Genomic DNA, 14,516 nt, shown 5'->3' with positions numbered 1-14,516 from the left:
GAAAAAACCTATTGTGTAAATTATGTTTATTGACTTCATCCATGGTTTCATCTTGGTGCTCATAAACTGCCTTATTCTACCAAGGGTATCAGTCGGTGCAATATCCGGTATTCAGTATGGTATCGGTACAATACAATGTACATTTACCTCATACTGATATTGTACCGAATACCGGATCGATACAGGTATCTCATATCGATATCGTATCTATTCGGTATAGGTATTCTGTATGGTATCCAAACAATATGATTCATTTTTACCATTTTGTCCATATTGATACCGTATCGAATATCGACTCGATCAGTAGAATTATCTCATACCATATCATACCGAATTTATTCGTTACGGTATCGGTATCGATACACAGTATGCGGTATGAGTTGACACCCTTAATTCTACCGATAGTTGTTTTGAAAAAGATATCATCCATATGGGACCCACATATTCAGAATAAAAATTGAAAAAAATAATGGAAAATAGTTTTCTGTCAGGGAGTGTGGCCTACGCCGGCACTCCCATGTGTCTATTTCTCTCCTCCTCAAAACAAGGGGGCAGATGTGTCTTTTCAAATGGGGAGGAGAGAGATAGACTCATGGAAGTGCTGGCATAGGCCACACTCCCGGATAGAGAACTTTCTCCCAAAAATAATATAATAAAAAAACCATGTGAGAGAGGATTTGCAGTCTGGTGTTGTGGGAAAGTTTTTCTCCCCCCTTAAATATGATTGAAAAGGATCCCTTAAATATGATTGAAAAGGATCCAAAGGAAATAGGCCTGTTGTCATCAGGTTTTGTTTTTTACTCTACCTTCACTTGGGGTTTCTGTTGGGAGGAGAGGGTTTAAGGGATGGGAATTTCCAACACAATTTAAAATAAAAAAAAACAACTAAGGATGATTGAAAAGGTTCCAGGTCCAAATTGAGCTCCGATTCATAGGAAGACAGGTATATGATTGTCTCATGCATGATCACATTTGGTTAGGCCTCAAATTTAATGGACATGTCCTCATAATGTTGTAATCACCAAGTTATGGTTAGGCAGGGTTTTAATCCACAGTGGGTTAGGATTGTAAAATGCCAGTCAAGGATGGAGGTCAGTTAATTAGGCTGAAACATTGGGTTTTTTTGTTTGGCCTAATTAGAGCCTTAAATGTATATTAATTGTAGGGCAATATTAATTGGATCACCATGGGTGAACTAGGTAGCTCATCCTCTCTTATCAAATGGTATCAAAGTGCACCTAGTGATATTTATAACTATACGATGGGTGGCTAAGTATTAGCAAGGCAAGTGCCCTTAGATGCCTTTTCTGTTCATTAAGTTGGTCGGGCAGGGACTGTAATGGACAAGCTCAAATTATGAAGTTCTTTTACTTATTTGTATGTCATATGAAACATCATATAATTTGTCATGCATTGAGTGTGAATATATCATCACAACCGTCATTTTTCATTTTTATTTATTTAAATGTTGTATCAAATGATATACATTAGAAAATTATTTATTTAGTATCAATAATTTCTATTACTTAATAGTTGTGGTTATCGATTCAGATCCATATAAGCCTCTTTTTTTTGGGTTGGGGGGGGGGGGGGTAGCGTGACCACTATATGTGCAATTCTCACTTCATGTATATAGCATGTGAAACAATTTATTCATGATTAGTCATGCGAAATATTTATTTTGACATAATTTATAAAATAAACATGGAGAGTTAAAATAACATAAAATAAGTTTTAAATGTGAATAATCAAAATACTAACTTTAGACTTTGTCTTCCTATTTATTTTGCGATACCAACATCAATGAGTCTTTCCATTACATTCACTTTAGCATACTATTTATTGTCATGAAGTTTTATTCTTTTGTGATCAATTGTGTATTGCACATTATAGTGTAAGGGAGATGATTCTCTGAGCAAGCGGCATAGAGGAGTACCCAAATTTAGGGGCTTCAGGTGTTCATCAATAGAAAGGAGGAGATCCTAGAGATGATAGAAGATAGAGACAGGAATAATAGCTGAGATGATAGAAAGATGTCCCACATAAGACATTGGAGGAGACCAAGATGCTTATCTTCGTAAGTCTTTTACTTATCATTTGAAGTAGGCCAACATTTCTATTGGCAAATAGGAAGTTTCCAAGTTCATGCCCAAGTACTTATTGTTTCTTGGGTCGTAATTACTATCTTATTAGGTTCAGTCGTTGTAGCTGTTTGGAATCCACAAACCATTCCACTCGACGGTCAAAATTACTTTGTCTATGTCCTTGAATTCATTTGAGACTTCAGCAAAACTTAGATTGAAGAAGAATAAGGTCTTGGTTTGTATTGGAAACATTCTTCTTTACAATCTTTCTATAGGTCTTTGATGCTAAATCCTTTAGTATTGGTTTGTTCTTTTGCTATGTTGGGTTGATTGGCCAGAGACAAGAAGATAAAGATTTCAATCTTTTGGATCCTCTTTTGAAAGTTTTTCAATCAAAACAATGGTGATGGAGAACGAGTATCAAGTGTCAGTGGAGAGAGTGTAACTTCTTACGCAAATGCCAATCTTTTTAGTATTTTTACTTTCACTTGGATGTGCCCTTTGCTTGCATTTGGGTATAAAAAAACATTGGACCTGGATGATTTTCCTCAACTTGCTAATTGTGATCGTGCCAATGTGATTCTTTCTTATTTTAAAAATAAACTTGAATCTGATGGCAATGGCAATGGTAGTAGTGGTCAAGTAAGCACACTCAAGCTAGTGAAGACATTGATTCTCACAGCGTGGAAAGAAATTCTATGCACAGTTCTATTCTCCATCGTACGCACAATGGCTTCTTATGTTGGACCATACCTTATTGATGTATTTGTTCTATATCTCAATAGCCCTAACCAACTTAAATATAAAGGATATGACCTAGTATTTATTTTCTTTCTTTCAAAGCTCATAATGAGCTTATTAGAGAGGCACTTGTTCTTTCAATTGTGAAAGATGGCAATTAGGGTCCGTACTGCCTTGTTATCAATTATCTATAAGAAAGGTCTCAAGATTTCAAGCCTATCAAAGCAGGGCCACACTAGTGGGGAGAATATTAATTTATTGAGTGTTGATGTTGAAAGGATCAGCTTTTTCAATTGGTACTTGCATGATATATGGATAGTGCCTATTCAGATAGTTATAGCATTGTTGATCTTGTACAAGAGCCTGGGGCTTGCTTCACTTGTAGCTTTTGTTGTCACAACGATTTTGATGTTAACACATATTCCATTGGGAAAACTTCAAGAGAAATTTCAGGGGGAATTGATGAATTCAAAAGATCGAAGGATGAAGGTGACATCTGAGGCTCTGAGGAATATGAGGATTCTCAAGCTCCAAGGCTGGGAGATGAAGTTCTTGGCTAAGATAATTGAGCTTAGAAACTTAGAAACAAGATGGTTAAAAAAGTTACTTTATTCATCAACTATGATTTCATTTGTCTACTTGTCTGCTCCCATGTATGTATCCATGGTTACTTTTGGGTTTTGTATATTTGTGCGAATTCCATTCGAGTCGAGAAAGATTCTATCTGCACTTGCAACATTTCATATATTGAAAGGGTTCATTTATAATATCCTAGACACAATATCTATGGTAGTTCAAACTAAAATTTCTCTTGATAGAATAATCCCATTCCTATGTCTCAATGAACTTGATCCAAATATAGCACAAAAGCTTCCAAGAGATGGTGTTGAGGTTGCAGTTCAGATAGTCAAGGGAAATTTCTCTTGGGACCTTCTTTCCCTAATTTCATACTAAAAGATCTTAATTTTTGAGTGTCTCATGGCATGAAAGGGATCCAGATCCTCTATTGCCGAGCTGTCCGGTAGGATCGTGCTGCGCGCAATGTCTGCCTTACCCCTATCCAAACGACTTGCCCGAGTGGAGGTAAGGCGGTCTTTGCACGCAACACCGTGTCTGGACAGTATAATCCTGTCGGGCAGCTCGATAGTAAAGGATCCAAATTGGTATGAAAGTGACTGTTTATAATACTATTGGGTAAGGCAAGTTAAGCCACTTTCATGAATATTGGGGGAAACGCCGAAGGCATCAGGAGCAATTAAGCTGAATGGGACGGCAGCCTACACAAAATTTGGGTAAATGGCAAGATGACAACTTGTATTATCCTTTTTGAATAAGAAAATGACTACTTGTTCGATTGTGGACTTCCACTTCCTTCATCCTTGTGGGTAGAAGAACACAGCTTTGATCACTCACAGAAACACAGAACTCAACTGATTATGGTCATGGAAATCGATACTCTTTCATGCGCTGTGGTATCCGCAGCCCTGCTCGCAGCAATAGCCCTCATCATCTTACTCTTCTTCTTCCCAACCCATCTCCGCCGCAGGCAACCAAACCCACCACCAGGCCCAAAACCATGGCCAATCATCGGAAACCTCAACCTCATAGGCTCTCTCCCCCGCCGCTCCATCCACTCTCTCTCCCAACAATACGGCCCTTTAATCCAACTCTACTATGGTTCAGTCCCCGTCGTTGACGCCTCCTCTGTTTCCATGGCCAAACAACTCTTCAAAACCCACGATCACAACTTTGCTTCTCGACCCAAAAACCCCGCAGGCAAGCATACCTTCTTCAACTACTCCCCCATGACCTGGTCCTCCTATGGGCCTTACTGGCGCTTCCTCCGTAAGTTATACCTCACTGAGCTCTTCACCCCAAAAAGTCTCGATTTGTACGAGAAAATTCGAATGGAAGAGATGGGTTTGCTTCTAAGGAGAATCTACGATTCATCAGGGAAAGAAATTAGATTAAAAACCCATCTGTGAAATGCTAATCTGAGCTTTGTAAGTCGGATTGTAATGGGGAAGAAGTTTTCAGATGAACCTGAGATGAACCTGTTCAGACGTTGGAGGAGCTCAAGAAGATGTTTGAGGAATTGTTCCTCTTAAATGGGGTGTTGGATATGTTAGGGTTAGGGTTTAAGCACAAAGTTGCTTAAAGCATTACACCCTGAGTAACTAGTTTGGAATACCCAGACTGCTGCCTCCAGCTAGTATATATAGGAAAACTAGGGTCTAGGTCAGATGGGTTAATTACTAAATTGCCCCTCACAGCCTGAGCATTAATACAAGTAGGATTATATTAGAACATATAAAGGGATATTACATAAATACCCTTACAATCTCCTCCTATGTTCTACATATATCCATTACACATGTATAGGAACCATTGTTCAATCAGTAATTGAATCAATATAAATTGAATATCAATAATCCAATAAATCAAATAAGAAATAAGTAAACTTCAAGAAATAAAACAAAGGTTTTAGATCAAAACTAAACCCAACAATAAATCCGAAGTTCCACATGCAAGTGGCTAAACCAAAAGAAATAATCAAAAGGAAAAGTCCTTGCAATCCATGTGACTTTACTCATCAAGTAAGTCATCCTCATCGAGATCCAGATTCAACCGTTCTCCTCCATCTTCGCCATTCTCTGTAATTTGGCAAATATGAATTTCATAAGATATTATGAATTCAATCATTTGCACAATAGTATCTAGTTCAACAATAAGAACTTAGTACATTTCATATATGGTCAAGGTAAATCAAAAAACAATAAGCATCATCATCAAGTTTCTTTACAAGAACTCGATCCTATATAGTCTCTATCATAAGGACCATACCATGTTTCCATTTGGAATACTGTATTCGTCATATCAGTCATAGATTTATGTTGTATCATCAAATTTGGAATGGTACACCATACTATGAAAGACATGTCATCAAATTTGGAATGACATAAAGACTAGCACAATATCATTGAAACATATCAGACATTTTTCATATTCCTTTGTGGAATAACAAAGTAAGGAGACTTCACATGAAAATTTGCTACACCATCAAGTTTGGAATGGTTTCACAAACCCCCATACTTAGTAACCTAACTAAGTTATCTGAAACATGTAAACTGTCCCGAATGCTTACCAAGGCTAGATGAGATTCGAATAATTCAAAATAATATTGGGTTAGGTTAAGACCTGACTAAATGGTCTTTAACCCCATCTCCCCTGTAGTTTTGAATGTTCGATCTTTGTTCAATCCCTTTGTAAGGGCATCTGCCGTATTATCCTTCGATCTCACATCAATCAAAGTGATAATCCCTTGTTCTGTTCTATAATTCAGCATGGCCTGTTTCAGCCTGATGTGTCTCCTCTTACCATTAAAGAGTGAGTTATTCACAATCGTCTTTGTTGCTTGATTATCACAGAATATAGATATAGAGTTTAACTTAAAACTCCTCAATGGAATATCCATAATCAGATCCTTTATCCACTCTGCTTCATCTCCCGCAGAAGCTAGAGCATAAAGTTCCGATTCCATAGATGACAGAGCAATACTAGTCTGTATTTTGGATTTCCATGCTACATGCTCCTCCTAGTGTAAATACATAACCACCGGTGGATCTCTTGTCTCCCAAATCGAGCACCAAGATGCATCGAATATCCTTCCAAAGTTGGAGGATGTCCATTATAACATAAAGCATAACCTTGAGTACCCTTAAGGTATCTCATCAGCCTCGATAGGGCATCCCAATGCTCTTTTCCAGGATTACTAGTGAAACGACTCAAGGCATGCCTACCGTAAAGGCTATGTCCGGCCTAGTACAACTCATTGCATACATGAGACTACCAATCAGCTTTAGAATAATCTAACTGATTCACGATGTCACCTGTGTTAGGTTTCAACCGTTTGTTATAGTCATAGGGTGTCTCAATCGGTTTACAATCACTTGTATCCCCAACTAGAAAGTAGCTTCTCAATGTAATGAGTCCGACTAAGGGTGATCCCTTGCTCACCTGAAGCTTACTCTCATCCCAAGAATGGTGTCTACCACACCAAGATCTTTCATGTCGAATTCTTTGGACAAGATTTCTTTAATGTCACTCACTACAGAGAGATCAGAACCTAGAATCAACATGTCGTCTACATACAAGCAAATAATCGCGACCTTGTTTGACTCAGACAAAGCATAAAGGCACTTATCCGAGTTGCTGGTTTGAAAACCAAAGCTCTTTACTTGTCTTGTCAAACTTCTCATGCCACAATTTAGGTGCTTGTTTAAGACCATAGAGAGATTTGTTTAATTTACAAACTCTTTTTTCAGAACCTTCCATGACAAACCCTTCAGGTTGGTTCATGTAGATTTCTTCTGTTAGGTCTCCATTAAGGAAAGCCGTTTTTACATCCATTTGATGCACAACATAGTGCTCAATAGATGCTATGGCAAGAAGAATCCTTATTGTTGCCAAATGGCAGACCGGGTAGTTTTCCTATATATACTAGCTGGAGGCAGCAGTCTGGGTATTCCAAACTAGCTACTCAGGGTGTAATGCTTTAAGCAACTTTGTGCTTAAACCCTAACCCTAACAGGATATTGGGGATGTTTTTCCTTGGTTGGGGTTCTTGGATTTGAAGGGTTATGTGAAGCAGATGAAGGATTTGGGGAAGAGATTTGATGGGTTTCTGGAGAAGGTAATTTGGGGAGCACGAGATGAGGAGAAGAGGTGTGGAGATTTTGGGAGAAAATAATATCGTTGATGTGTTTGCTGCGGTTGGCCGATGATCCTAATTTGGAAGTGAAGCTCGATAGGACGGCTCTTAAGGGGATAACGCTGGTAAGTGCAAGAGCTATTCTTCTCTATTTTCTTAAAATAGCATGATTTGATCATGACTCATTCTGTTGATTTGATCTTTCAGGAACTACTAGCAGGTAGCACTGAGAGTTCTATAGTCTCAGTAGAGTGGGCTATCTTTGTTCTCTTGAAAAACCCAGAGATCTTCAAAAGAGCAACAGAGGAGTTGGATAGGGTAGTTGGGAGAGAAAGATGGGTTGAAGAGAAAGACATCCCACACCTACCATACATTGATGCCATAATGAAGGAGACAATGAGAATGCACCCAGTCTCACCACTGCTAACACCCCACCAGGCTCAAGAAGATTGCGAGGTTGCCGGCTATACCATTCTAGCAGGAACCAGAGTACATGTTAGCACATGGACTATAGACTCCTAGCTATAAACTGAAAAAACCCATTTTGTAAATTATGTTTACTGACTTCATCCATGGTTTCATCTTGGTCCTCATAAACTGTCTTATTCTATCTAAGGGTGTCTATCAATACAGTATCCGGTATTTGGTACGGTATCGGTTCAATACAATGTATATTTATCTCATATTGATATTGTACCGAATATTGGATCGATACAGGTATCTCATATATTGGATCGATACAGGTATCTCATATTGATATAATATCTATTTGGTACAGGTCGGTACAGGTATTCGGTACAGTATCGGTACAATATGATTCATTTTTACCATTTTGTCCATACTAATACCGTATCGAATACTGACTCAGTACATGTATCTCATACTATACCATATCAAATTTATTAGTTACGGTGTAAATGGTATGGTATCGGTATCAATACACCATATGCGGTATGAGATGACACCCTTAATTCTACACCGATGGTCGTTTTGAAAAAGATATTATCTGTATGGGACCCACATATTCGGAATCAAAATGAAAAAAAAAAAAAAAAAAACATTTGAGGGGAATTGCAGTCAGGTGTTGTGGCAAAGTTTCTTCTCCCTTAAATAGGATTGAAAAGGATCCAAAGGAAATAGGCCTTTTGTCACCAGGTTTTGGAATTTACTCTGCCTTCGCTTGGGGTTTCTATTAGGTGGGGAGGGTTTAAGGGATGGAAATTTCCAACACAATTTAAAAGAAAAAAAAAAAAAAAAAAAAAAACAAAGGATCATTGAAAAGGTTCCAGGTCCAAATTGAGCTCCGATTCATAGGAAAACAAGTATATGATTGTCTCATACATGATTGTTTCATGCATGATCACCAAGTGATGGTTAGATAGGGTTTTAATCCACAGTGGGTTAGGATTGTAAAATGCCAGTCAAGGAGGGAGATCAGTTAATTAGGCTGAAATATTGGGGTTTTTTTTTTGGATTGAGGGCTTGTATAATGGGGGGGGGGATTAAGGGGATGGGGATAGGTCCCAAGGTGGTTTGAACTCATGACCTCTTATTTGAGGAGTTGGTCTTTTGCCAACTGAGCTGACCCCTTGGGGTAAATATTGGGTTTTTCGCTTGGCCTAATTGGAGCTTTACATGTATATTAATTGTAAAGAAATATTAATTGGATCACTAGGTAGCTCATCCTCTCTTATCAAATGGCATCAAAGACCACCTAGTGTTAAGCATTAGCAAGGCAAGTGCCCTTTGATGCCTTTTCTGTCCATCAGTTTTCAATTTTATTTATTTAAATGTTGCATCAAATGATATACATTAGAAAGTTAATTATTTAATATTAGTAATTTCAATTACTTAATATTTGTGGTTAATGATTAAGATCAATATATATGTCTTTTTTATTTTTTCATGGTAGATGTAATAGCAAAATGCATGTTTTTTTTCCGCTATAAACATAATTAGTTAGCATGACCACAACATGTGCAATTCTCCCTTCATGTATATTGCATGTGAAACAATTTATTTATGATTAGTCATGCATAGTTAGCGAAATATTTATTTTGACATAATTTATAAAATAAAAGTGGAGAGTTAAAATAACTTTACAATGAATTCTGAAACAAGTTAAATGTGAATAATCAAACTACTAAGTGTAGACTTTGTCTTTCATTTATTTTGCGATACCAACATCGATGAGTCTTTCCATTTCATTCACTTTAGCATATGATTTATTGTCATGAAGTTTTATTCTTTTGTGATCGATTGTATATTGCACATTATAGTTTAAGAGAGATGGTTCTCTGAACAAGTGACATGGAGGAGTACACAAATCTAGGGGTTTCAGCTGTTCATCAATAGAAATGAGGAGATCTTAGAGAGGGTAGAAGATAGAGACACAACTAGTAGTTGTTGGCCTAGCCCACACCAACAACTAAGATAGACATTTCCTGCAATTTGATTATAGCTGAGATGATAGAAAGATGTCCCACATAAGACATTGGAGGAGACCAAGATGCTTATCTTTGTAAGTCTCTTACTTATCATTTAAAGTAGGCCAACATTTCTACTGACAAATAGGAAGTTTCCAAGTTCATGCCCATGTACTTATTATTTCTTGCATCGTAATTGCTATCTTATTAGGTTCAGCCTTTGTAACTATTTGGAATCCACAAATCATTCCATTTGAGGGTCAAAATTACTTTGACTATGTCTTTGAATTCATTTGAGACTTGAGCAAAACTCAGATTGGAGAAGAATATGGTCCTTGTGTTCCCTTTATTGGAAGTATGTTTCTATTTATTTTTTATTCGAATGGATCAGGGGCTCTTGTATACCTTTTAAAATCATTCAGATACCTCATAGGGAGTTAGCCGCACCTACAAATGATTTTATTATAATTAAGTGTAAAACAACAGAGATTTCGCACTAGTAAATAGTCATAATTGATAGAACAAAATACAAATTATTATAGTATATTCATTCTTCAAACCCATTAATATTTAAAATTCATAGTTCCTCAGCCTTATGAAATAAATTTATATGATATTTGGTTAACCTTTTGGGATTGGTGTGTGGTTTGTGTGAATACACTTTCATCAAAAAAAAAAAATTATATGATATTTGATCAAATAAATGGTTGTTCTTGACTTCTTGTTTTCATCGAAGTGGTTATGTGAGAATTTTTTTTTTTGATAGAAAGTGAGAATTTAATTATAACGTTCTTTTCAATTGTTCATTGTTTTTTGAGTAAATATCATCACCCTCCCCTCTAAGTATTCATAATATCAAACCTCTACCCCGGGTTTTGAATAATGATAATGCCTTCCCCTACCTGTGCGGCCCAGATAGAGCGCTGCGCGCAATGTCCGCCTTACCCCTGTTCGGGCACTTGTTCTTTTAATTGTGAAAGATGACAATTAAGGTCCGTGCTACCTTGTTATCAATAATCTATAAAAAGGGTCTCAAGCTTTCAAACCAATCAAAGCAGGGCGACACTAGTGGGGAGAATATTAATTTATTGAGTGTTGATGTTGAAAAGATCAGCTTTTTCAGTTGGTACTTGCATGATATATGGATGGTGCCTATTCAGATAGTTCTAGCATTGTTGATCTTGTACAAGAGCCTGGGGCTTGCTTCACTTGTAGCTTTTGTTGCCACAATGATTTTGATGTTAGCAAATATTTCATTGGGAAAACTTCAAGAGAAATTTCAGGGGGAATTGATGGATTCAAAAGATCGAAGGATGAATGTGACATCTGAGGCTCCGAGGAATATGAGGATTCTCAAGCTCCAAGGCTGGGAGATGAAGTTCTTAGTTAAGATAATTGAGCTTAGAAACTTGGAAAAGTTACTTGTCTGTTCCCATATATGTATCCATGGTTACTTTTGGGTTCAGTATGTTTGTGGGAATTCCACTAGAGTCGGGGAAGATTCTATTTACACTTGCAATATTTCATATATTGAAAGGGCTCATTTATAATCTCCCAGACACAATCTCTATGGTAGTTCAAACTAAAATTTTCCTTGATAGGATAATCTCATTCCTGTGTCTCAATGAACTTGATCCTAATACAGTACAAAAGCTTCCAAAGATGGTGTTGAGGTTGCAGTTTAGATAGTCAAGGGAAATTTCTCTTGGGATCTTCATTCTCCTAATTTCACACTAAAAGATTTTAATTTTTGAGTATCCCATTGTATCAAAGTGGCTGTTTGTGACGTTATTGGGTCAAGCAAGTAAAGTCTATTTTCATAGATACTGAGAAAAATACCGAAGGCATAAACAGCAATTAAGTTGAATGGGACGGCAGCCTATGTTGCACAAAATTTGGGTAAACGACAAGATGGCAACTTGTATTATCCTTTTTGAATAAGAAAATGACTACTTGTTTGATTGTGGACTTCCACTTCCTTTATCCCTGCGGGTTGAAGAACACAGCTCTGATCACTCACAGAAACAGAATTCAACTGATTATGGTCATGGAAATCGATACTCTTTCATGGTCTGTGGTATCCACAGCTCTGCTCGCAGCAATAGCCCTCATCATCTTACTCTTCTTCTTCCCAACCCATTTCCGCCGCAGGCAACCAAACCCACCACCATGCCCAAAACCATGGCCAATCATCGGAAATCTCAACCTCATAGGCTCTCTCCCCCACCGCTCCATCCACTCTCTCTCTCTCCCAACAATACGGCCCTTTAATTCAACTCTACAATGGTTCAGTCCCCGTCGTTGTCGCCTCCTCTGTTTCCATGGCCAAACAACTCCTCAAAACCCACGATCACAACTTTGCTTCTCGACCCAAAAACGCCGCAGGCAAGCATACCTTCTTCAACTACTCCGCCATGACCTGGTCCTCCTATGGGCCTTACTGGTGCTTCCTCCGTAAGTTATACCTCACTGAGCTCTTCACCCCAAAACGTCTCGATTTGTACGAGAAAATTCGAATGGAAGAGATGGGTTTGCTTCTAAAGAGAATCTACGATTCATCAGGGAAAGAAATTAGATTAAAACCCCATCTGTGGAATGCTAATCTGAGCTTTTTAAGTCGGATTGTGATGGGGAAGAAGTTTTCAGATGAACCTGTTGAGGCGTTGGAGGAGCTCAAGAAGATGTTTGAGGAATTGTTCTTCTTAAATGGGGTGTTGGATATTGGGGATGTTTTTCCTTGGTTGGGGTTCTTGGATTTGAAGGGTTATGTGAAGCAGATGAAGGATTTGGGGAAGAGATTTGATGGGTTTCTGGAGAAGGTAATTTGGGGAGCACGAGATGAGGAGAAGAGGTGTGGAGATTTTGGGAGAAAATGATATCGTTGATGTGTTTGCTGCGGTTGGCCGATGATCCTAATTTGGAAGTGAAGCTCGATAGGACGGCTCTTAAGGGGATAACACTGGTAAGTGCAAGAGCTATTCTTCTCTTTTTTCTTAAAATAGCATGATTTGATCATGACTCATTCTGTTGATTTGATCTTTCAGGAACTACTAGCAGGTAGCACTGAGAGTTCTATAGTCTCAGTAGAGTGGGCTATCTCTGTTCTCTTGAAAAACCCAGAGATCTTCAAAAGAGCAACAGAGGAGTTGGATAGGGTAGTTGGGAGAGAAAGATGGGTTGAAGAGAAAGACATCCCACACCTACCATACATTGATGCCATAACGAAGGAGACAATGAGAATGCACCCAGTCTCACCACTGCTAACACCCCACCAGGCTCAAGAAGATTGCGAGGTTGCCGGCTATACCATTCTAGCAGGAACCAGAGTACATGTTAGCACATGGACTATAGACTCCTAGCTATAAACTGAAAAAACCCATTTTGTAAATTATGTTTACTGACTTCATCCATGGTTTCATCTTGGTCCTCATAAACTGTCTTATTCTATCTAAGGGTGTCTATCAATACAGTATCCGGTATTTGGTACAGTATCGGTTCAATACAGTATACATTTATCTCATATTGATATTGTACCGAATATCGGATCGATACAGGTATCTCATATTGATATAATATCTATTTGGTACAGGTCGGTACAGGTATTCGGTACGATATCGATACAGTATGATTCATTTTTATCATTTTGTCCATACTAATACCATACCAAATACTGACTCAATACATGTATCTCATACTATACCATACCAAATTTATTAGTTACGGTGTAAATGGTGTGGTATCGGTATTGATACATGGTTTGCAGTATGAGTTGACACCCTTAATTCTACCGATGGTTGTTTTGAAAAAGATATCATTCGTATAGGACTCACATATTCGGAATCAAAATAAAAATAAAAATAAAAAAACATGTGAGGGGAATTGCGGTTAGGTGTTGTGGGAAAGTTTTTCTCCCTTAAATAGAATCCAAAGGAAATAGGCCTGTTGTCACTCCAAATTGAGCTCCGATTCATAGGGAAACAAGTATATGATTCTCATACATGATTGGGTCATGCATGATCACCAAGTTATGGTTAGGCAGGGTTTTAATCCACAATGGGTTAGGATTGTAAAATGCCAGTCAAGGAGGGAGGTCAGTTAATTAGGCTGAAACATTGGGTTTTTTGCTTGGCCTAATTGGAGCCTTACATGTATATTAATTGTAAAGGAATATTAATTGGGTCACAATGGGTGAACTAGGTAGCTCATCCGCTCTTATCAAATGGTATCAAAGACCACCTAGTGATAAGCATTAGCAAGGCAAGTGCCTTTAGATGCCTTTTCTGTCCATCAGTTATCATTTTTATTTATTTAAATGTTGTATCAAATGATACACGTTAGAAATTTATTTATTTAGTTTTCAGTAATTTCTATTAATTACTAGTCGTGGTTAACGATTAAGATCCATATAAGCCTTTTTTTTTATAATGATTGAATTAAAATAGTAAAATGCATGTTGTTTTCACTACAAACATAATTAGTTAACATGATGGCTACATGTGCAATTCTCACTTCATGCATATAGAATGTGAAACAATTTATTCATGATTTATATAA

General features: G+C 37.6%; 2 pseudogenes; both read left to right on the top strand.

Moving 5' to 3' along the window:
- The first annotated feature begins 4,250 nt into the window (after nucleotides 1-4,250).
- LOC122663314 lies at nucleotides 4,251-8,058 on the top strand (annotated as a pseudogene).
- A 4,121-nt stretch (nucleotides 8,059-12,179) lies between these two features.
- LOC122663313 lies at nucleotides 12,180-13,321 on the top strand (annotated as a pseudogene).
- The last annotated feature ends 1,195 nt before the right edge of the window (nucleotides 13,322-14,516 follow it).

This window comes from Telopea speciosissima, chromosome 5, assembly GCF_018873765.1.
Source record: "Telopea speciosissima isolate NSW1024214 ecotype Mountain lineage chromosome 5, Tspe_v1, whole genome shotgun sequence".
Classification (NCBI taxonomy): Eukaryota; Viridiplantae; Streptophyta; class Magnoliopsida; order Proteales; family Proteaceae; genus Telopea; species Telopea speciosissima.
Note: the sequence above shows the minus strand (reverse complement) of the source record. Positions and strands in the feature narration are given on the sequence as shown.